The sequence below is a fragment of the Capsicum annuum genome, chromosome 4 (assembly GCF_002878395.1).
Source record: "Capsicum annuum cultivar UCD-10X-F1 chromosome 4, UCD10Xv1.1, whole genome shotgun sequence".
Taxonomy (NCBI): Eukaryota; Viridiplantae; Streptophyta; class Magnoliopsida; order Solanales; family Solanaceae; genus Capsicum; species Capsicum annuum.
The window spans coordinates 39,270,701-39,296,837 of record NC_061114.1 but is presented as its reverse complement, the minus strand read 5'-3'; positions in this window follow the sequence as shown (position 1 = coordinate 39,296,837).

The window sequence follows — 26,137 nt, the reverse complement described above, 5'->3', positions numbered from 1 at the left end:
TAAGCTTTGAGGAAATTGAAGTTTTATGTGAAGAATTATCCAATGCATGATTTAGAGTTGTTAGTTGTGGTTTTTGCTCTAAAGATCTAGCACCATTACCTATATGGGTTCATGTTGATAATTTCTCATACCATAAGAGTTTACAATATATGTTTACCTAGAAACAGTTGAATCTCAAGAAAAGAAGATGGCTTGAGTTGGATTATAATTATGACATGAGTCTCCATTATCATCTAGGTAAATCTAACATGGTCTCTTATGATCTTAATAGGTTATGCATGGGAAGCTTGTCTTATGTTAATGGGGAGAAGGAAGAATTGGTGAAAGATATTCACCATTTGGCTAATCTTGGAGTACAAGAGTGATTGTTCAAGAAATAGCCAAGTCATCTCTAGGTGTTGAGGTTAAGAAGAAGTAGATTTTGGATCCCATTTTGATGCAGATCAAGGATAATATGGTCACCAGAAAGTGATGTCTTTTGAATTGGTGGTGATAGCGTCTTGAGATACCAAAGTAGGTTATGTATTTCTGACATTGATGGGTTACAATAGAGGATGTTGGTTGAAGCTTATGAGTCAAGGTATACTGTTCATCCTAGTTCTACAAAGATGTATCATAACTTAAAGGATATTTATTGGTGGAATAACAAGAAGAGGTATGTGGCAATTTTTTTGTCCAACTGCATGGTGTGCTAATAAATAAAGGTTGAGCACTTAAGGCCTAATGGTTTCTCTCAAGAGATTGAGTTTCCCGTATGGAAATAAAAAGTAGTTAATATGGATTTTATAACTGATCTCCCAAGGTCTTATGGATAGTTGTATTCCATTTTGGTCATCGTGGATAGGATTACTAAGTCGGATCACTTCTTCATAGGATTATGCCAAGTTGTTCACTGAGGAGATAGTAAAGTTGCATGGTTCTTTTGTTTCCATTATTTTTTACTGATGTGTTCAGTTCTTGTCTTATTTTTGGCATTCATTTTAGAGAGTTTTAAGGACTAAGGTAAACCTTAGCACCACTTTCCACCCCCAGACAAATAGACAAATGGTAAGGAATATTCAAACTTTGGCATATATGGTAACGCCTTGTGTGATCGATTTTGGTAGCAGTTGGGTTAACCATTTTCCTTATGTAGATTTTACATATAATAATAGTTATCATTCAAGTATTGGGATGGCTCCTTTTGAAGCGTTGTATGGTAGTAGGTATAGGTCTCCTACTAGGTGGTTTTAACTTGGCGAAAATAGATTGTTTGGCCTGAACTTGGTTCACCAAGCCTAGGAGAAGGTGAAAGTGATTCGAGATAGTCTTAAGACCGCATAAAGTCACCAAAAGTCCTATTCATATGTAAGGCAAATAGATTTGTAGTTGGATGTAGATAATTTGGAGTTTTAGAAAGTATCTCCCATGAAAGGAGTGATGTGGTTTTGAATGAAGGAAAATCTCAGTCCCTATTATGTTGGCCCATATCTTTCTTTTAATAAAGTTAGGAAGATTGCTTATTAGTTAGAGTTGCCTTCTAGTTTGAATTCTATTCATCTAATCTTTCATGTGTCAATATTGATGAAGTGTGTGGGTGATCCTTCCTTAGTCGTTCCTTTAGAGGGTGTTAGTGTTTTGGATACCTTGTCATATGTGGAAGTCTTAGTAGGGATTTTGAATGGGTAATTCTATCGCATACGAACTAAGAACTGGCTTTGATTAAGGTTTTATGGAAGAACCAAAGGCGTGAAGAAGGTACTTGGGACGCCAAAGAGGATATGAAGTCCAAATACCTATTCCTGTTTTCTATTTCAGGTAATCATGCTTAAGGTATGTGTATTCCCTAATATTTTTGTTTCCTGTCTTTGTTAATGGTAAGTTTGGTTGTATTGGGAGTCAATTCATGCTAATATATTCCTTCTCCTGTTATTTGAGGGTGAATTATCCATAAGGGGGGAGAATGTAACACCCTAGATTCTTGGTCCTTGAAATTTCTAAAATTTTATCCTCACTGTCTTGACTATGACTTACTCTACGAGTCGTAGGGTGTCTTGACAAGTCATTGGAACCAAATCAATGCTTGACCGGTGTGTGTGTCTAAGTCTTCTGCTCTGAGTATGAGTGGCTCACTATGAGTCGGGTGCACTCATTGTGACTCATTGTGTGCAAACCATAGGCTGACCAGTGTAAGGCCCAGGTGGTTCTGTCTTATATACGACTTGGACTATATAAGTCATAGGCTCACTTGATGAGTCATGTTAGGTGAGTCATTGGGTCAAAAATATGTGTGTGCATTAGAAACTGTCATGGTTATGACTCATAGTGACGAGTGTTAATGAATCCATACGAGTCGTATAGTTATCCGTAGTCACTGATGACTAAATTTCAGCTTTTAAATTGAGGGTACTTTGAGCAATTTCCTTCTTAGCCAATTAAAACCCAACGTTCATAAAGCACTTAAGGGGTTATTTTTTATTCAGAATGTAATTAAACACTCCAAATTCTCTCAAATTCACACAAGAAAGATACTTAGCATTTCCAAGAAGTAGGACATCCAGGGGCTCGAGGGTTGAATTCCTTCTACAAAACTTGGTATTTCAGGCACTTTACTCTTTTCTAATTATTACTTTATGATAAAACTGAATGTACATGGTTTAACTGAATAGTTTTGGATGTGGGTTTTCAACATGTTGCGGTTTGTGGAATGGTTTGTTCTTAAGTTGCTTTTTCATGATTTATCATGCATTCCTTATGCTTTATTAATGGTTTGGAACTTGTGGGGTGCACGGGAATGGTGACTAAACTAAGGGGTCATGGTTTTTCCCAAATTGATGCTTTGAAATTTGGAATTGATTTTGGATAATGGTGTTCTCTCAACCTACTTGTGTAAATGGCTTTAAATTGTGAAATTGTCACATGGTTTAACGTACTCATCTATGTTATTGCATTACAAATTGGCAAACCAATGAACTTAGATTTTTAAAATCATTATTAGCTATCATATCAATTAACAAAAGGACGATGTGTTCCCCCATGATTTTGCTATTAAAGAATAAAGGGGGCGAAGCGTTCCTCTAAGCTTTATGGTAGCATTCATGTGTTTAGGTATGAAACACCCTAGGTTTTAGCCCTTGGAAGTTTCTTGAGGTTGAACTCATTGTCCTAGTAATGACTCACCATACAAGTTGTATGGAGTGAGTATGGGTCAGGTGATACTAGTCGTAGTAAGTCCAGTGAATGGTGGTTAGGATTCTGCTATGGTCATAATTAGGAGGTACGAGTTGTTAGGGGTGATGGTGGTTTGTCTGGTCGGTCACTATATCAAATTAGTAACTTAGTGACATGACTTGGCTCTGAGTATGAGTGGCTCACTAAGAGTCATGAGGAAAGGTTATGGATAGTAAGGTTGAGTCTTAAGTTATCCAGTGTCCAATGCCTTTGGTTTTTATTCGGGGTACGATTGGATCATGTGGGTTGTATGGTATAGTAACGAGTTATATCATGGACAGTATATGGGTTTCCAACTCACGGTCTTAGTAATGACTCAAGGAAACGAGTTGTATGTTATGGTCACTATTCAAGGGGGTCGACTCGTAACCTCCTACGATATTTTATAGTTTTAATTTTGAGGCATTCTGGACATTTTCCCTTTTAACTTTCTTTTAGGTCATGACTTAAAACACCTGCTAGGACTTCATAAACCTATTATTCCCAATCAAACACTCATAAATTCTCTCTTAAACTTTCTCTTCAAGCAAAAGCTAGGGTTTCATCAAGAATATCAATTAAGGCTTTCAGGGTGGTTTATCTCCATACTTTTTGGTGTCAACGACATGTGACTCTTCCCTCATTTTTATTTTACTAAAGTCATGTGTTTTAATGTATGGTTTTCATGATATTGTTATGATTTTGAAATTAAAGGTTTGAGGTTTTGGTTGTTCATGGATGAATATTGTTTCTCATGGTTTAGTTATGGTTTTCTATGTGTTTAATCATGGTTTTGCACATGTGGGTGCATCGGAATGGTGATTTAATTGAGGGGTCATGGTTGATCCCCAAATTGGATAATTTTGTTTTCGATAATGGTATGCCCTCTACCAATTTGTTGAATTGTCAATGAGAATGATTTTGTCACATGGTTTAACTATTCTTGGAACTCTTGCATTTTATAAATGGTAAATAGAACATGAAATGGTTTTCGGTTGCTTTCATATAATGTTGGAAAGTCCTTGGCGGCCATGTTTTAATTATAAATGGTTTTGGTTTATTTGGAAATGATGGATTCTAACTTGGTTAGTTTATATGGCATATGGTAATAGAATTGCAAGATCTAATATTAGTATGATGATACCAAGACTCCTTGGTAAGTGGTTTGGTTATGTGGAAAAGGTTTAATTAGGCTTAAAGAGGGTTGAGTAGCAAAGTCGTGGAAGGTGGAGGTCTCAGGGGGCCGAAATTGGAAACTCATGTTTGCTGATATGGGCATGACCTTGGTGGTCGTGTGAATGATGTCCACTTTATATTTTAGGGATGTACTAGTCATACCAGGTTTGTTTCTCCGATCGTACAACTAACTTGCACCGGGGTCCTTTCTTCAGGGGGAGCTAAATCCATATAGCTCGTGGGCAGTTTTAGGATGGCCAAGCAACACAACCAAGGTTAATGATTTAAATACATTCTAAACATCATTCCCTACCCCGACTCAGTATATATGTATATATGTGATTTCATATGGTTATTTATTTTTATTTTGAATGATTGTGTTATTTTATATTTATTCCCGAGCTATATGCTAGAGTTTACCCCGCTAACCGTCTTTAGGAACTTTATCCCCATGCGATGCAGGCAGCAACAATACTACCATTACATTTTCTCAATGACTTAGATTTTGGGATAGCTTAGAGTCAGATTAAAGTGGTGAGCTTCCATACTCCGAAAGTCTCTTTTTTATGCTATGGACTTCTTTCCAGTTTTTGTAATTTCATTGGATTTGGTTTTGACTATAGTCGGGGGAATGTACCAACTAGAGGTTCTTTGATTCTGGTTAGAAGTTTTGTCAAACAATTATGGGCATGGGCAATATCGGTATTGGTGTCAGCCTTAGTATTGGTATTGGCATTAGGGTTGGAACCAGTTGGATAGTTGATTGAGTTTGTTGGATTATAATTATAGTCTTTATTTAATATCTTTGAATTATTATTGTTTTATATGTTGTATGTTTGAAATTCATCCGATATAGTGTACGGCGCAGTTACGGTTAGGTATTGGGGGTAGTCTCCTGTTCTGGTTGGACTTGGGATACCCAAAATGACTAGGCCCTAGTTTAGGTCATGTCAAGTTGGTATTAGAGCCCTTGATTCAAGGTCAATTGGGTTTCCTACAAAACCGTGTTGAGTAGAGTCTCTTTTAAGATTATGTAGCACGCCACACTCCTAAGGGAGAGAATACGAGGCATTTAAGAATGTTTCTCCTTCTTATGTTCTATTTTTGAGCTGTAGAGTCTAAGGTCCTATATTTTCCTCTAATTCTCATTTGTTCGCTTTTTAGATCATGCCTCCCTAGCGATCAAAAGCTTATGCAAACTCCTCTATCCTACTTGGGGATAATGCTAATGGGAAACACTCTTCTTATGAGGTCAAGATCCATTTTAGGGATTTCGTTCCTGATTGCTTTACTGGTGTTCCACCAGTACCCTCCATCCCTCCTTGACCTCCTCAGGAAGAAATGATAAATTCTGAGTTTCATCGGTATATCTATATGTTGTCACAGTTGGTAACTTTTCAGGCCGAGCATGGTTCTACTATTACTCTATCTTCTGAGGCCGCAAGGGCTATCCAGTTTATGAGTTGACTCTTCCTGTGTTTATAAGTTTTAATATTAAGGAAAATCCTTAGGGTTTTCTTAATGAGATGGAAAAGATCTTCAACGTTATGCATGCAACTAACATAAAGGGTGAGAAATTTGCTGCCTTTCAACTGAAAGATGTAGTATACCAATGGTATAAGGAATGAGAGCAGTCAAGGGGTGACGATGTTGAGTCAGCCCTAAGGGATGATGTCTCTAGTACTTTTCTGGACCGCTTCTTTCCCCAGGAGTTAAGGTAGGTAACGGTAGAAGAGTTTTTAAATTTAAATAAAGGCAAGATGTCGTCATGTAGTATGCCTTAAAGTTTCACCAGTTGTCTCAATATGCTCCAAAGCTAGTTTCTAGCATGAGGACAAGGATGAGAATTGCTTCTGGGTTGTCCCAAGATTTGATCTTGGTGAGTAAGGCTACTTTGGCAAACAAGGTTATGGACATCTGCAGGCTAGTTGTGTACATGCATTTGGTTGAGGATGAGAAGAAGAAATAGGCATAGATTAGGGAAGGTAGAGCAAGAAGTTTAGATTTTCTAAGCAGGATAGTGGCCAATGGTAGAGTGGAAAGGATGGTAGAAAATAGATGAAGAAGAGGTAGAAAAATTCTAGGTCTCACTCGACAGCTAGTGGTCCCTGCCTAAACCTATTTGGTGATAGATATATTTTGAGTACTGGCAACTACAAGGCACAGGGTTCCCAATCTTAGGCTAGTGCGGCCCAATCAGCTCCATCATATCCTCTTTGTAGATTTTGTGACTGATTACATCGAGGTTACTATGATGAAAAAAAGTACAAGTACTTCAACTAAGGTCAGCCTGGGAACATAACTAAAAATTATCTTGTTGGTAAGATTGCTTCTGGGGCAAACAAGGTTCCTATTGCCTCTTCATCTACTCCAGCAGAAAAGGGTTTGCTATCTGCTCTGGCACTGGTTGGAACCAACTCTATTCTCTCACTACCCATCAGGACTTTAAAGCATCGCCTGATGTAGTTGCTGGTATGCTGATACTTTTTTTCTATGATGTATACTGTTTACTTGACCAGGGATCAGTCAATCTTATGTGACCCTATTTGTGGCTGTACATTTTAGTTTTGTCCTCAGTGTATTCTGGACCATTTTTTCTATCCCAGTGGGTGACTCTATAGTGGCTAAAAGAGTCTATAGGGATTGTGTAGTGTCTGTGGGTTAACGGGAGACTTTGGTTGACTTGTTTGAATTAGACATGGTGGATTTTGATGTCATATTAGGAAAGGATTGGCTGCACTCATGTTATGCTTCTATAAACTGTCAAACCTGTAAGGCCATCTTTTAATTCCCTAATGAGCTAGTTATTAAATTGGAAGGTGGTTCCCTAGCTCCTAAGGGAAGGTTCATATAGGATCTTAGCACTCGAAGATTAATATCCAAGGTAGTCTCTACCATCTGGTCTGGGTTAAAGATTTTAACTCAGAGGGTCCTTTTCTATATTCCATCCTGCTGGTGAAAAATTTCTTGATGTTTTCCTTAAGGACATTTCTAGTGTTTCTCTCAATAGAGAGATTGATTTTGGGATAGATCTTGTTTTAGACACTCGTCCTATTTTTATTCCCCCAAATACAGTGACTCTGACTGAGTTGAAAGAGCTTAAGAAGAAACTAAAGGAATTTTTAGACAAGGTTTTCATTCATCGTAGTATGTCCCCATGGGGTGCACCAATTATCGACAGTTTAATAAGGTGACGGTAAAGAATAAGTACCCTCTTCGAAGGATAGATGATTTGTTTGACCAACTTCAGGGTGCTAAGTTTTTCTTTAAGATTAATATTTGGTCTAGGTATCATCAGTTAAAGATTAGGGAGGTGATATCCCTAAGACAGCTTTTCGCACCCGGTATAGGCTTTCTGAGTTTCTAGTTATATCTTTTGGGATGACCAATGCCCCAACAATGTTCATGGATTTGATAAATAGGGTCTTTCATCAGTTTCTAGATTTGTTCATCGTTATGTTCATAGATTACATTCAGGTGTACTCTAAGAGTGAGGTGGATCATTCTAATCACTTCCACATTGTATTGTAGACCCTAAAAGATCAATAGTTGTATGGCAAATTTTTTAAATATGAATTTTCATTGAACTCTATCACTTTTCAGGGTCATGTCATTACTAGTGAAGGGATCATAGTAGATCCACAGTAATTCATTGTGTTTAAGAAGTGGCCTAGATCCATGAATCCAACTAATATTCGGAGCTTCTTGGGTTTAGCTGGTTACGAAAAGAAGTTTGTAAAAACTTTCTCCTCTATAGCTACCCCATTGAATAAGTTGACTTAGAAGAAGGTAAAGTTCTTATGGTGTGATGCTTGCAAGAGTATTTTTGAGAAGTTGAAGGATAAGATGACTTTGGCTCTTGTTCTGACTTTACCAGAAAGCACTAATATTTTTGTGGTCTACTGTGATGTATCCCGTGTGGGGCTTTGTTGCATGTTGATATCTTTTTATATCATAAGAACTTGCAGTATGTGTTTACTCAGAAAAAGCCGAACATTAGGCAAATGAGTTGGCTTGAGCCACTCAAGGATTACAATATGAGTCTTCACTATCATCTAGGTAAGCTAATGTGGTTAATGATGCTCTTAGCAGGTGAACCATGGGTAGTCTAGCTCATGTGGATAAGGGAAAATGTGAATTGGTGAAAGATGTTCATCGTTTGGCTAACCTTATAGTTCATCTCTTGGTCTCTGAAGATTATGGTGTGTTTGTTCAAGAGGAGGAAAAGTTATCCCTGGATTCTAAGGTAAAGGTGTAGCTAGTGTTGAATCCTATCTTGATAAGGATCAAGGTTGATGTAGGTGGGCAGAAGGTAATGGCCTTCGAGATTAGTGGTGATGGTACCTTGTGGTACCAAGGGAGGTTATTTGTTTTTGACATAGATTGCACAAGAGGGTGTTGGCTGAGGTGCATGAGTTGCGATATGCTATTCATCTCAAATCGATGAAGATATATCATGACCTTAAGGAAATGTATTAGTGGAACAATATGAAGTGTTATGTGGCTAGTTTTGTGGCTAAGTGCATGGTATGCCAATAACTTAAAGTTGAGCATATGAGTCCCAGAGGATTGTTTTATGAAATTGAGTTGCCTGTATGGAAGTGGAAAGTGATCGACATGGATTTTGTTACTTGTCTTCCTCGGTATTTGAATCAGTTTGATTTGGTTTGAGTCATCGTGGATAGGATGACAAAGTCTACTCACTACTTGCCAGTGCAAACAAATTTTTCGGCTAGGGATTCTGCGAGGTTGTACCTTCAAGACATTGTAAGTTGGATAGGGTACCTATTTCTATTATCTCAAATCATGGCACTCAGTTTTCATTGCATTTTTGTGACCGTTTCATAAGGGTTTGGGGACTTAGGTGAGTCTTAGTATGACTTTTCACCCGCAGTTGAATGGGCAAGCATAATGGACTATTTATAGTTTGGAAGATGTGCTTTAAGCTTTTGTGATTGACTATAATGGCATTTGGGTTGAACATTTTCTTCTTATAGCATTTGCGTATAATAATATCTATTACTAGAGCATTAGGATGGCTATGTTTGAGGCCCTGTATGGTAGTAGGTGTAGGTCTGTTATTTGGTAGTTCGATGTTTGTGAGGTGAAGTTGTTTGGACCGAATATGGTTCACTAACCCATGGACGAGATGATGGTGATTCAAGATAGGGTTAAAGCCGCCCAAAGTCATCAAAAGTCCTCTGTAGATGTGAGGCATAGGAAGGTAGAGTTTGAGATTAGGGATAGGGTGTTCTTAAAAGTGTCTCCCATGAAGGGAGTGATGCAGTTTCGGAAGAAAGTGAAGCTTAGTCCCTGGTATATTGGTCAATACGTAGTTTTGAAAAGGGTTGGTAATGTTATATATGAGTTGAAGTTGCTTTCTAGATTGAGCTCTATTCATTCGATGTTCCATATTTTATGTTGAGGAAATGTGTAGGTGATTCGTCGTAGATTGTACCTATCAAGGATATTGGTATTTAAGATTCTCGATCTTATGAGGAGGTCCCAGTTGAAAATTTAGATAGGTAGGTTCATCGATTGCGGACCAAGGACGTATCTTTGGTGAAAGTTCTATGGAGGAATCATAAGGTCGAAGAGGCTACTTTTGAAGCGGGAGAGGACGCAAAGTCCAAGTATCCATTCCTATTTCCTATTTTGGAAAATCATGTATGTGTTTCTCTTAGAATATTTGTTTTCTGTCTTTATTAAAAGTACATGGTAGATTCCTTGGTACTCTATTTTCTATCTTAAATGTAAGAGTAGAGAAGTTTGTGGGTCTAATCGTGCTAGTCACTGCCTTGCTCCATCATTCGAGGATGAATGATCCAAGTGGGGCAGAATTGAAACACGCTGGGTTTGGACCCTTGGAAATTTCCTAAGTTTTCAACTCACTATCCTAGTAACGACTCACCATGCTAGTCGTATGGTATGGGTATGGGTCAGTTACCCTAGTTGTAAGAAGCCCAGTGGATGGTTCTTAGGATTTTGGTATGGTCACGATAGGGGGTATGAGTCGTTAGGGGTGGAGACGGTTGATCTGGTCGGTCCCTTAATCAACTAAGTAACTTAGTTACTTGACCTGGCTCTGAGTACGAGTAGCTCACTAAGAGCCATAAGGATAGGTTACAGATGGTAAGGTTGAGTTGTATGTTGTTTAGTGTCCAATCCCTTTGGTTTTTATCCTAGGTACAACTGGACCATATGAGTCGTATGGTCTAGTAAGAAGTGGTACCATGGATTTCTATGGTGGATAGTGTATGGGTGTTCAATTCACTGTCTTGGTGAAAACTCAAGGGTACGAGTCGTATGTTGTGGTCACGATTCAAGGGGGTCAGCTCGTAACCCCCTGTGTGTTTTATAGTCTTAAGTTCGGGGAATTTGGACATTTTTCCATTTAACTTTCTTTGAGGCCACGACTTAAAACACCTTTTGGGACTTTATTAACCTATTATTCCCAATCAAACACTCTCTTAAACTCTTTCTTCAAGCAAAAGCTAGGGTTTTATCAAGAAAATCAATTAAAGCTTTAAAGGGTGGTTTCTTTATGTACTTCTTAATGTCTAAGGCATGTGACTCTCCCCTCCTTGTTATTTTAGTAATGTCATGTGTTTTAATGTATGGTTTTCATGATATTGTTTTGACTTTGAAATAAAAGGTTGGGAGTTTTGTTTTTTCATGGATGAATATTGTTTCTCATGGTTTAATTATGGTTTTTCTTGTTTTTAATCATGGTTTTGCATATGTGGGTGCATGAGAATGGTGATTTAAATCAGGGTTGAGCCCCAAATTAGAGGATTTTAGTTTTGATAATGGCATGCCCTCAACCTGTTTGTTGAATTGTCAATGAGAATGATTTTGTCACATGGCTTAACTATTCTTGGACTTCCATTGCATAAATGGTAAATGGAATATGAAATGGTTTTGGGTTGGTTTTACATAACTTTGGAAAGGCCTTAGTGGCCAGTCATAAATAACCCAATTCCCATCCTTATAACTCAAATTAAAATGATTTCTCTTCTCCCAAAAGCCTTAAAGCACAAAAGAGAAGTTTCTTCTCCAAAATTCAAGCTACTAGGGTTTCAATTCGAGCTTCCCAGAAGAATTCATCAAGTTCAGGTATATGGGGTTTAAAAAATGATAAACTTACATCCTTGAGCCCACAAGTTGATTTTTTATCATGAATTTGAGATTTTCATAACTTGGGTTCATACCAAGTTTTCTTATACTTGAGTTTAAGATGTTTTATCATGAGTTGCATACTATTTTGTATATGTTTTCATGCTTATTTAAATTTTAACTATTAAAGTGATCTCAAGAATTGAATTATAAAATTTTGATATTATGTTTTCATGAGTTGATAAAAGATTACAATTTGAGCATTCAATAACTAGAATACAAGAAGTTTAAGTTTACTAGTTTGAGTTTCATACCAAGTTTGAGTTCACATGAGATATCAAGTTTTTGAGATAGAAACAAAAGTATATTGTGTTTTCGGACTTATCAGCCCATATGCTTGCTTTTAAGGTGAACATTATCGATAAAGTACGAGCAATAACATGATTTCTGTGAGTAGTATCTATTATCAATAGGGGAATATGGTTTTAGCGCATCCTATTTTCCAAAACTATGTTCTACCATAGGTTATTTTGTCTTGTCCAAATAGACATATAGCTTGTCCTAATGGGCATGTCATTTATATCATTCAACTTGTCCAATCAGACATGTTTAGGTGATCACTGCAGATAGCCTTTATACCTTGGCAAAGTATATTAGGCCCTTTTGATGTAGGTTTGAGACATTGGACTCTATGTTCCTTGCATGGTTTAAGTCCAGTTATGAGAATCTCCTACAAAAAAGAGTATTTTAGAAACTAAGTTTAGTGACTCACAATTGTTGTTCAGATAATTTTTTTATGAGTTATTCTTTATGAGATTTCAGCTTCCAGTCTTATTTATGATAAGATGAGTCCTCTTACACTAAGCATGCATGATTTGAAAGTATGTTCAGCTTCAACGTCTGAATTCACCCTCACATACTCAATACATTCTAGAAGTACTAACCACATATTCATCTATGTGGCTACATTATTTTATAATTTAGGTAGCAGTTGTAGCCCATAATGTCATGGTCAGGCCGTTTCCATCTTTCAACCAACAGGTGATGAGTTCCCTTTATTCAAAGACTCCAGTCAGTTTGTTAATTCAGTATTTAATTTTATTCAGTCGTATTGATTAGGGATAGTTAGGGTTCATGTCCTGGCAATCAATAATCGGTACTAGTAGAGGATTCACAGACATAAAGTTAGAGTTTAGGTATTTAGTTTTCAATTTTCTTTTTGTATAGCCAATATTGTAAATATTTTAAATAGTATTATATTGAACAAGTTTAGCTAAAGTTATCTCTTTTATTTCTTATTTCTAGTTTTATGTGTCTTATTCAGTTGCTCACAAATTTTGCCAGTATCATGGGTTAGCTTAGGAGAACTTGTGGTACTAAGCACCGTGTGACATCAAGGGGGTAGTCTCGAGGCATTACAAACTCGATATCACAGCGTAGAGTTCAAGTGTCCTAGGGTCTATATGAGGTCTTGTCTAGAAGAATCTTGCTAAATGGTGCAATGATAATTATACTTTTCTTTGAGAGGCTATTGGGCATTTAAGGAATATTTCTTTCTTTCATACTCTAAATCATGCGCTAAAGTTGTCCTCTAAGAAACTTTTGTTGATGCATGTGTTACTCCAAAATCCTCTAGCTATGACTTACTCTTTATTTAAGTAGTAAATTCCAATTCCTCCAGAGATAATGCTCTTAGATTTACTATCAGTAGCTTCATAAGTTTCACCACAGGGCTTGAGAGGAGACCGGTTGTGTGTTTAAATTCCTTATATGCAACAACTTATGTCCTCATCCATATGAGTTGTACTATTATTTCATAACATAGCATATATTCAGATTTCTCCTTAACTCTTCATTATGAATAACATTCATGGAAGGAGAGAGTATGTACCTATATTGTTGAATACAGTTTTTAGTGAGGGATACTAAAACTTAGAGTTTTATGATCCATAAGTAGTAGAACAACCTTAGAGTTGGAAGTATGAATTTAGAAGTTTAATGACAAAAAATAGGTGTATAGCTTTTAGTTGAGAGTACATTGATGGATCTATGTATGCTATAATGTTAGGACTAAGGTAATATGTCTTTAAGTATTAACTAAGGGGTGGTGAGTGCGAATAGATTTCATAATAAAAGGTAGAAGGAGCGGTATTATTTAAGGTGACTTGGAGTAGGCGTGAAGTAGGAATGGAGTTCATGATTACATTTTGTTGTGTTAGAAAGTTATAGGTTATTAATTAAAGTATTGGTGGTTGAGGATTGTTAATCTAGGCTCCCCTTTTGATTGTGTAAAGGAAATTGGTTGATGCTTCTAGAGCCATGAATATGATTTAGACATAAGGATGGAAAAGAAGTAGTGATGCGTGAAATAAGGATATGATAATCGATTATAAAAAGATAGACCAGAAGATTATGATCAAGTATTGTTATTATGAGGTTTTAGTGGACTAGTATTTCTTAATGTTTTTTTATAGTCGCCAAGAAAAAATAGTATGTGAGTTTGTATTGTTAATCATGTATAGTACTAGACACTAGGTTTGATCATTGGATGGTTATCAAGGTAAAATGATTTCTTGGGATAGTGATGGTAGTTATATGGAAGTTAGTCTAGTAGGGTTTAAGTAGTGTATATAAGAATTTTAACTCATTCTTTGCAATTGAGTATGATGGTGTAGGTATGATGTAGAGGTGTACTCAAGGTAGTGGTTGGCTGCTCTATTTTCTAAGATTACTAAGTGCCTTGTGTGCTTAGGTAGTACGTCTAAATTTCCAATTGTGAGAAAGCCTAGTTTTATGGTATATGATGTTCTTCATGTCAAAGTTAAGGGTTGTTATGGATAGATGATGTTGAATCTGTTAGTATAATTTTGATTCTGATGGTTTAGGAAAAAATATGAATTTAGAGGTGCGATATTAGAAAACTACAAAGAGAAGGGAAGATTATGTATCTAGTGAGATGGGTATGTTTACCAAGAAGAGTGTAAGTATATGACGATAATGATTAAAGCTAGAGAAAGTTAAGGGTGGTATATGTGAAAGGACTGTTCAAGAATGAAGTGGGTGTTTTCAACATAAAGTTTATCCGGGTGAGTTGAGCATTCGAATGCAGTCCGTTAAAGTAAAGAAATTATAGCTCAGTTTTTAAGATATTGAATAAGCCCATAAGCTTAGAATGTCGGCTGTAATATGAAGAGGAGATAATAAGGTAAAGAACCAAATCAAGTATTGTGAATTAGATTGTGATGTAAGTTAATAAAAGTTTTGATGAGATAGAAATTCATTATTACTTTAGCATATTACTAGGATTTCACTCATTATGGAATCCTATCCATATCTTGCATGATAGATCCACTCCTGTTACCCATGCTTATACACTTCATACATTTTATGTTCATTCTTATCTCCTAGTAAAACAAGTAATAGATTCACTTTGTGATCCCAGTCACCCCCCATGAACCTAAGAGTTCCAATCTTATGTTAAATTACTTATGAGAAGTATGAACCTATGTTTTAGAGTATGCTTAGTTTTCAGAACTCATGGTACATCCTTAATGACCAGTGAAATTTGCATTATGTCATATATGTCCTCAGTTTTGATCTCTTTAATGAATACATGCCTATGATACTCTATTCTTCAATCCACATCAAGTAAGAATGTTATGTATAGTATTCTTTCATTCTTTTGGTCCTCATGTTCTATATGCTCAGTGAACCTCATTATGTTAACATAATAGTGTTATGTTAACATAGCAGTGATGAAAATGGATGAAGAATGGTTTAGATAGAAGAGAGTAGAGGTCCCTTATTAGGAAAAATTATTGTATGCTTAATTTCTCTAAGGCTGTAAGTGTAGCAGAAGACCGAGGCAAATCATTGGGATATGTCATAGTTAGTTGAGAATTTTTGGTGTTCCTTATAGAAAAAATTTATGAAATTATTATAAATAGAGGTATTAGAAAATATGTAAATATTTCCTAGCTGAGTTGGTTTCTTAGAAGTTCATATGTAGTTATAACGATAGGATTGAATGCCATGTTTGCATATAAGTGGATGAATGGATTATAAGCTAGTGAATTCCTAATAAGAGCTCGAAGTTAGTTGTTGAAGTGTAAAGAGTACTATTTTTGCGATGATAGCTCTGAAGAGACATAGGGTATTGAATCCCATTGTTTAGACTAGTATTATTATGTCATATATAGTACCTTATGAATTTGAGTTTTGATTAAACAGGGAGAGAGTACATAGTTCAGGTAAGACTTTGGTTGGAGTAGTCACCTATACTCATGCAAAGGTTATAAGTTGCATCACATGAAGCGTAGTACTTAAAAGGAAGAATATGGTTCAAAAAAGTGTTTGAGAAGTGTTGCTAAGCTTGAAATTTAACAGTTATATCGACTAAGGCATAGTAATTCTATTTTATCTTCTATTCTATATGCCTATATTCCATATTATATAGTTGTAGTTGCGTTGCAATTCCTTATTTGAATTCCATACTCAGATTATGCCCAAAAGTCTTCCCCTCGATTGGTATTAGAAGTCATGATGAGGAGTCTAAAAAAACTCATATATCCTTCTTAGTAACTTTTGGAAATTTTATCGCATTAGTTATTGCTTCACAATTCTATATGTATGATCGTATTATGAATATTTCAAGTGAGTTCTAAACTTTCAGCATAAATCATCTCCTTATAATCAATCAAGTCAGCTCAGAAATTAGTTTCATGTTAGAAGTTTTATTATATTAGCTCTGCTATATTCTTCATTCGCAGACATGTCATGTCTACATTATTCCATACGATTCATATGTATGTGTACCGGTTCTATATGTATCAACTAAGTTAGTACGTTATCGAGTGGTGATTATAATTACGAAACATGATCAATTTAAGAAATTCAGTCTCATGTTTTCCGTCTTAGATTAAAGCAAGTTTCATATCTTAGCCTAGAGAACCCAAGAGATAGTCGTTATTCATTTCGGGTCCTAATTCGAGGATGAATGGTCCCAAGGGGGAGATAATGTTAGATCCCGAAATTTCTACAATTTTTTTTGATATCTCATTCATGTTTAATAGTGATTTTTGAGTTGATTCATTATAAGGAATGATAACGAGACCATTAGGTAGTGTTTAGGAATTTTTATAAAGCAATTGGAATCATTTTGGGACACTAAATTAGTAAGGGTCCATGATAATAGCGGGCCACGCTTTGTGCATGTTGCAAGATGGGCATGTAATGCCCTTGGAGTGGTGTGTTAAGGAAGTGCCACGCCCAAGGGTGCAGAAATGCCAATTTTTTTTTTTAGTTTGGGGTCAAGGGATTTTTGGTCTTTTACCTATTAAATGACTTCCCAATCATATATAACCGAATTCCCATTCTTATAACTCAGATTAAAATATCTTCTCTTCCCCCAAAACCCTCAAAGCACGAAAGAGAAATTTCTTCTCCAAAATTCAAGCTTCCAAGGTTTTAATTAGAGTACCCTTAAGAATTCATCAATTTCAGGTATGTGGGGTTTGAGCTAGGATAAGTTCTCATCCTTGTGCAAACAAGATGAGTTTTTATTGTGAATATGAGATTTTTATAACTATAGTTCATACCTATTTTCCTTATACTTGAGTTTAAGATGATTTATCATGAGTTGCACATTGTTTTGAATATGTTTTCATGCTTATTTAAATTTTATCTATTAAAGTGATCTCAATCATTGAGTTATGACATTTTGATATTAAGTTTCCATGATAAAAGATTACAATATGACCATTGAATACCCAGTTTACAAGAAGTTCAAGTTTACTAGTTTGAGTTTTAAAAGCATTGCAGTATAATTACAATTTTAGTTTTGATATGAGATTTCAAACAAACTATGAAGTTCACATGAGAAATTAAGATTTTCATATAGAAATAAAAACATGTTGTGTTTTTATACTTGTAGCTCATATGCTAAGTTTTAAGATTAACCTTATAGATAAAGTATGAGCAATTGTATGAATTTTGGGAGTATTATCTAGCATTATGAGGGGAATGTGGGTTTAATGCATTCTATTTCCAAGAAACTACATACCACCATAGATTATTTGAGCTTTTCCAAATGGGCATGTAGGTTGTCCTAATGGGCACATCATTTATATTATTCAGCTTGACCAATCAAACTTTTTTAGGATATCACCATAGTTAGCCTTTATAACCTGGCAAATATATTGAGCCTTTTATTAGTTTGAGACATCTAACTCCATGTTGCTTGCATGGTTTATGTCAGTGATCAGAATCTCCTACAAAAAGAGTATTTTAGAAACTAAGTTCAATGACTCACAATTGTTGTTCAAATATTTTTTTATGAGTTATTCTTTATGAGATTTCAACTTTTAGTCTTATTTATGATACGGTGAGTCCTTTTAAACTTAGTATGCATGATTTGAAAGTATGTCCAACTTCAATTTTGCATTCACCCTCATATACTCAATGCATTCTAGAAGTACTGACCACATATACATCTATGTTGCTATATTATTTCATAGTGTAAGTACTAGTTGTAGCCCAGTATATCATGGTCAGGCCATTCGTAGCTTCCAAAAAACAGGTAATGAGTTCTCTTTATTCGAGGACTCTAGTCTATTTGTAAATTCAACATTTTACGGTTATTCAGTTATATGGATTAGGTATAGCTAGGGGTCATGTCCCGGATACCTATAATCAATAATAGTAGAGGTTTCATAGATAGTCAGTCAGAGTTTATGCATTTAGTTTCTCATTTCCTTTCTATATAGCCAATGTTGTAAATATTTGAAACAATTTTGCATTGAGCAAGTTCAGCTAAAGACATCGACAGGGTAGTCTTGGGGAGTTACACTATCACAAAGTTACTACCACTCTAAAAAAGCTTTGGGATCATATATTACTTTAAAAATTAGGAGAGTGGTCTAGATAGAGTTAATTCCTAAATGTCATCCTCTATTTCTTCCTTGGTACCCATGATGGTTTCCTTGGACACCACCTCTTTGGTTGTTATATTAACCTTTTTGGACTCCTCCTTAATCTTTATTACTATAATCCTCTCCAAGTCCCTGTCTTTGATCTTGAATAACTTAAGCATCCATTGTCCTTCACCTTTAGCTTTTTCACCATTATTTCTTATCCTGCATGGAATCGGACCAAAACTATCTCGTCACTCTCTATGTCTGACTTGAACTCTTGGTCTATTTATTTTGTCATAGTTTATGGAGCCTCTTCACTTTTACCCATATATCCTCATTGTTGATCACTTTTCGTTATTATCTATTACTTAGGTTGGTGGATTTTTGTTTTGTAGATCTTGACAAGGTGGATTTTAGTTATGCTTCTTGGTAAGGTTGATTTTAGTTTTGTGATACTTGGTAAGGTGGATTTTGGTCTCATGGAGATTCCTAGTTAGGTTTGAGTTGGAGTGGGTGAATGATATTTTGGGTATTTTTGTTGGTGTTGGATTGTGGATAGGGAACATTTCCTTGGTAGGTTGGATTACACATTTAGCAAAAAGTTCCATGTGTGATTGTCGGGAAACTATTTTGGGTATTCCCACTTGAGGAAGCTTGGAGAATGGTTTGTGGTATGGAGTTGATAGAGCCTATATGCCCCTTCATATTTATCATTCTTCTATCCATTGTTGACACACTACCTTGCATGTTGAACATTTGCCCTTCCATCACTTCTATCCTATGATTCATACTATTAATTTCCTTTATTATAGACCCAAAGTAACCCATCCATAGGATTTTTTGTTTCATTTTGTGTCATCATTGTACCTAGCAAGAAGACACTCAACAAAAACAATAAACAATGTTAGTGATAGTAAAATTGAACCTCACAATTGCTTGGGATTGCACGCCAATAATTGCCTTTCAAATTGGTTCCTCTAGTATTGGAAGATCGTTTAAACTCTGGTGGTACACGAGGTGTCAAGTTCTACTCTTGGATATAATGGATTCTTATTCCTAGACAGATGAAAGACTCGATTAAGCTAAATGGACTTGAATTAAGAAGTTAACTATGAAATAAAAGCTATAAAATAATGGAATGAATTAGCTCTATGAAATAGAAGGACTCAAGAACAAACAATCAACCAAGTAGATTAAATACTAGTTGAAAATTAGCTTTAGAAATCAACAAGGTTTATTAAGAATCAAGAAAGTGAAACTAGGAAGTTAGAAATGAGATCATAAAATTTTATCTCACTTGATAAACCTTGAATAGGGTGATAGTTCATGGGCTAATACATTAGGTCTAGTCAGAATGGTTGCTCAATCTATCCTTTATTGATGTTTGATCTAATGGTTGGTCGATTCTATGATGGGCTATCATTATTCTTTCAAAACTTGTCCCAAATTTGATGATATTGCCTTAGGATGATACTTGAGGTGATGTTCCACTGTACCATTGATGGGTCTTCATTTGATCTATCACTATGTGATTTCAATTAAAAATTATGCAGACATTTTTGAATTCTTGTTTTCTTAGGGCCTACTTCCTAGTATTTACGCCTTTTGAGTTTAGAAACACTTTTCTCCGAACTATCAAGTGTTTTGGATCAAACTATACTTTTTGTTTCATCTTCAATAAGAACAATATGAAGGTAACCCAGAACTACAGACAATATGAAGGTAACCAAGAACTTAAGTATTCAAATTTGAAACTTCTTCATGTCAACTCGTATTGGCCCTAAATTTAAAATATAGCTTACGATCAACGTAAAGTAAAAATCCCACCATAAATCAGAACCAAATCAACAATGAATCAATAGAACCAAATCATGTTCTTCAATATTCTTCACTCAACAATGGTGAAATTTTCAACCCTTGTCCAAGGTAGGTGAATAATCAAATATATATCTTAACAATGCTACCGAATGAAATTCTAGTATTAGAAACTTCAAACAAAACTCAGAAGAACACAATATTTTTGGAATATTTCTTCAAAATGATTTTTATAATTTTTTGTAGTAACAAATCCAATAGTAGATTAGTAGGAATAGATCTAGATATGTCTTTGATACTGAATGATAGAAGTCAAATTATGAAAACAAGAATTAAAACAAAAAAATAAATATAGGAAATCGAGAAGTAAATTGTAATAACCCTTTTCATCATTATAGGTGAGTCTAGTGTACAAAAATTTGGGCTAAGATTTTTCCCGAATTAGAAGTTAAAAATATCAGGCTAGGCTAGTTTTTGTGAAATTCAAGTAAAGTATGATGTAGATAAATTTAGGAATGGATTGGATAAAAGTAAAAAAATTTAACATGTTTTTATGTAATCTTAGAAGATAAAGAATCTGTAGGGTGTTTTTGAAGTAAATTCAGATAAGTAGAACTCTTGCTATCGAATTTAACGTAAAGGAGTTAGTCCAGAATGTCATGATTTGAGGGTGCATTACAAGAAAGGATAACTTGGGAGTAATCATGACTTTCTACCTCTCCACCCTACTACAGTGAGTGGCATGTTGCTATGACTATGTCTCTATAGTAGGGCCAAAGTTTAATCTGCCATAGCCGGCAAAAGATGTCCCAAAATTTTTTATTGTTTCAAAACTCATTTTGAGAAGGGCAACAACAATTTTGGGCGCATTTCACTCAATTTCCATCTATGTTCTTTAAAAAGGTGAGTAATTCATTTCATTAACTCTTAGTTCAATTGTAAACTACTAGAAATCTTTAGTAATTAGATTCCTAGAGATGATTTGACTTAACCTACTAATTTTCTAGTGCATTTATGTGAATTGGATAGCCAACCCTTGGGTTTTGTTAATGATTGTTAATTAATCTTGTATGTTGATATCTACTATTTTAACTATGAAATTGGTAGTATTAAGGTTGAATTATGGTAGAAAAATCTCAAGAATAGAAGGAATGATCATGAATTCGGCCTTGGGGGTTTGGGATTGGGTTATAATCCTTGATATTGTAGGTCATTTAGTCGATATGTGCTATATTATTTTTAAATCACAATCAAGTTGAGGTTGCAAGTTTGGTATAGTTTCCTAGGCTTGAATTGAGGTAGGTGATGGTTTCACGTAGTTGAAAGCCAACTTGTTTTATGTGTGCATAGTAATTATTCCTTCGTATTACCTGTTACAATGCATGTTCAAGGAAAGTACCTATTTCCTGTGTGTTAATCACATGCAATGAAATTATATAAAGGGCTTATTGGACTTTTACAAGTGTTGTCACTTTTATAATGTGGTTGTGATCATTGAGATATCCATCATTATTATGGGATGTACTAGTATTTGGACATCTTCACGGGATTGATTGATATAAGATTGGAAGACACTTAATGTCTTGGATTTGATATATGGACAAGAGCTCATCCCCTGCAGGTTGTCACAGCCGATTTGTAGTTCATGACAGCTCCTAATTTATCCCGTTAATAAGTAAGCCAAACCATAGCCCGGAGCTAGGAGCAGTAGGCTAATTTGGTGGACATAGGCATAAAAGCAAGAAATTTGCAAGTAAAGACTTACAACAATAATTTAAAAAGTTCGAATAGTCTGAAAGATAGATAAAGATGATAATAACATCATGACCTAGTAATCGTAGGTACAAGAGCCACTAGCAAAAAGGTATATAAGTACTGTAATAGTCAATATACATCAGCCTCAGAAAGTGTGTCAACCATATCCATACCTCAAAATAAACATGTCACAACTATGGGGAAGGGAAAAATGATCTAATGAATAAAAAGAAAAATATCACATAATAGGTTGTAACTTTATCCACCACTAAGGGTGATACTTACATTGGACCTTCACTGAATAAATACTCATTAGACTCCAGCTTCCTAGTCTATCTGTCCAACAAAGTAATAAACAGCTCCATAAGGAAAAATCAGGGTCTAACACAATAGAGTCCCATAAAATCATATGAGAATCATTTGAATGACATTTCTTCAACATGGAGACATGGAAGACAGGATGAACAACCAATAGGTGTGGAGGCAAACCTAGCCTATATTCATCATCACCATTCTTCTCAAAGATCTCGAAAGGTATAATAAACCTCATACTAAGCTTCCCTTTCTTTTTGAGCATCATTATGAGTGAAATCTTCAACAAGACTTGATCTTTAATCATGTATGATACACCGTAGACTAGGTGGTGGGCATAACTATTCTACCTACTTTGGGCAGCTAATAGCCTCTACTAAAATAGTCTTATTCGATCCATCGATTCCCTCAAAAAACCTGTGCCCCAAGGTCTTATCTTAAATAAAACAAACCATCACATAATGGATCTACACCCCCCTATAAAAACCCTCGAAAGGCACCATCTTAATGCTGGAATGGTAACTATTATTGTAGGCAAACTTCTTTAGATGGAAATACCAGTCTTAATGACCTCCTAAGTTCATAAACCATACTGAAAACATGTATCTAGTAGTTAAATAGTCCTCTCATACTGACCATCGGTCTGGAGATGAAAAGTTGTGCTCAAATAAAGCTGAGTGCCCAACTTATTCTTAAATAGTACTCCAAGAACCCAAGGTACACACAATACCTCTATTAGTAATAATAAAAATAGGGACACCATGCAATTGAACAACCTCTTTAATGTAGATAATGGAAAACTTCTTTGTATTATAACCTGCTCTCACATGAATGAAATACACTGACTTGGTCAATCGATCCATAATTATCCAAGTAGAATCAAATTTCCCCAAAGGTGGGGTAGTCTAGTTATGAAATCCATGGTGATTTGCTCCTACTTCCACTAAGGAATGGGCATTCTCTGTAGGAACCACCTGGTCTCAGATGTTCACACTTCACCTGTTGACAATTCAATTCACACTTCACCTGTTGACAATTCAAATACTTAGAAACCATCTCTATTCATACCAGCTCACTAGTAATGATGTTTTAGATCATGATATATTTTGGCAGCCCCTAGGTGAATGGAACATCTAGAACAATGGGCCTCCTCCAAGATCAATATAACCCATCCACTAACTCTCAGTATATAAACTTGGCCACTAATGCTCAAAACCCAATCAGAATCAAGATACATTTTCTTAGCCTCTCCACTCAATACTTTATAAAAAATTACCCTCAATTTTTCATCATCAAAATAATGAGCTCAAATCTACTCCATCAAAGAAGATAGAGCCTAAAAAAGGCTAACGCATGCCTAGGTATCAAAATATCAATCCTAACCAACTGATTAGCAAAAGTAACTCAAGCCAACGTCTCTTTCTCATATTAATATCTCATTGATTGAAAGAGTATTGAAGGCTATGATGATTTGAGACAATGGACCTCATAAAAATAATGCGGCCACAACTTCAACGCAAATATGATAGTTGGAAACACGAAGTCATGGGTAGGGTAATTCATCTCATGGGGCATCAACTGATGAGAATTATAAGCAATCACCTTATCCTTTTCCATCAACACAATATTCAATCAGACTCCAAATAAATCAAAAAATATGATAAATTGCATGCCCACCTTCGATAAAGTCAAGATAGGTGACAAAGTCAATAACTCCTTGAGATTTTGAAAGCTCATCTCATAAACACTCGACCACTGTAATACCATTCTCTTCTAGGTCAACTTGGTCAAAGGAGTCATAATAACAAATAAACCCTCTATAATATGTTGGTAATAACCCACTAAATCTATCAAACATCTTTTGACTATCAAAACACATTATAAGACTCCAAAAACTCGAGAAATAGTAAGTCCAGTAGGCAGCGAATCCATAAGTGGGGGTACTACAAAAGATGGAAGTACCCCTTATGTTGAAATAGCATAAGCAGAAGCCAGCACTGATGCTAAAAATGTCATGACCCAAAGAAAGTCCTAGTCATGATGGGTATCTCAAGCCCACTGACAATTAGAGACCACCACTATGAATAAACCTCAAAAGCATAGTAATAATAATAAAAATAAAGCAAAAACCAATTAAGATAATAATAAAAGAAGAATAAATAATTCAAATGGATTTAATAGTCAAAATAATAACCGACTAACCCACATCTGTCCAAAGTAGCCTGTAAAACCAGAATATCAAATAGGTCAAAAAGCGAAGGATGGGAACGAGCGAAATCAATGTGTTCCAATTTATGGCCTTACACCGACCATCCAATGGACCATGGACTAAACGGCCACTGCCTAAAAGGACTATGTCCAGGGGTCCGCCCCCCCCCCACACACACACAAAGTACATCTCGCGCCTATGGGCCGCTATAGCTATCTAAGAAGATACTTGAAACTGGAAGGATAAACAAACCCACTCGGTGAAATGCCGAGCTACAAGTCCTACGACACAGGAGCGGGATTCTCTAAAAAGCCAAGGTCACGTTTAAGTCCAGTTCCAATCTGGATATAAAAGTCGACGTTCAATCATCGAAAGTGAGATCTCTTTTAGTCTGGTCTTCTTTTCTCTTTTGAGTCAGGTTCTTAAGACAGGAAATTGGGTTTTCTGAATATTTCTCTTCTGGTCTGGCCTATTAAGTAAGTTAGTTAGAGATCGAAAGCTGAGAGAGACTAGACTTCTAGTAAGAGTAGGTGCGCCTTAAGTTGAGGAGAGCTGTTCACAAGCAGTGGTTATGAGCTCTTTCTTATTTCGATTCAGAAGAGGCTGTGGACCTTTCCCCACGAGCAGAACACCAGAGATGCACAACACGTGGGCCTTGTCTAACGAATGATGACTTTTGAAATTCATGCCCCCGACCATGACAAAAATAATCAAACAATACTGATTTAACTATCCAGGAAATAACAAAATCATCCACCTCAACTTGTTTACATGCCTCTTTACAAGAAAGAAAATTCCTTAAACTAAGTTAACAATGTGTAACAAGGAATTTAAGTGAAAAACACACACACTCTCTCTCTCAAGAACTCTCGATGCAAACAAGCACCATGCAATAGGTTTGCCCCTATTTTCAATCATCACTACAATGAAAATACTTGGTTGGAAATCACAAAGGGCTTTTTGAGCTTGTAATGTATGTTTAGGGTAGGGTAAGATAATTTTTAGTAATAACAACGCTATACCCTATTTGAACATCTACATCACACTGTTTCATCCAATTTTTTATCATAGACCAGTTATTTTGTTTTTACTCTTTGCACACGTGTCTATATTTTATTTCCATGGTTCACCCATTTTCTTTTCATTTCTTTTCTTGCACCCTTTGTGCTTTTATTTCCTTTGTTGGATCCTTTTTTTATTTGTTCTCAATATTTAATCCCATAGGAACTCACTTAAAAATTCGTGGGTCAAAGTTACCTCTTCCAATCTTCAACACCCCCAACTTAGGCTTTTAGCTTCAAGTTGCAACTTTAAGTTAAAGGAGGGTAAAGTTCAAAAGAGGGATAAAATTTGGAAGTATCAAGAATTGCAATGTGTTTCCCAAAGAAAGGCCTAAAAGCTCAAACTGGGTGACTAGGGATAACATCTATACAAGGGTAGGATTTTAGGCTAAAGTGGACTTCTAATGTCATAAAGATAGCCTAAGATTATTTGACCAATCAAGTACAGTAAAAATTAGCCTTGAGAGACTAATGGGGAAAGTTCTAGATAGTATAAATAAACATGAGATTTGGTAAAATAAGCTCATCACACATGGCATGCAAATTCGACAGGGGGCTTACTTGCCTCTCCCACTAGAGACAAAAATAGAGTA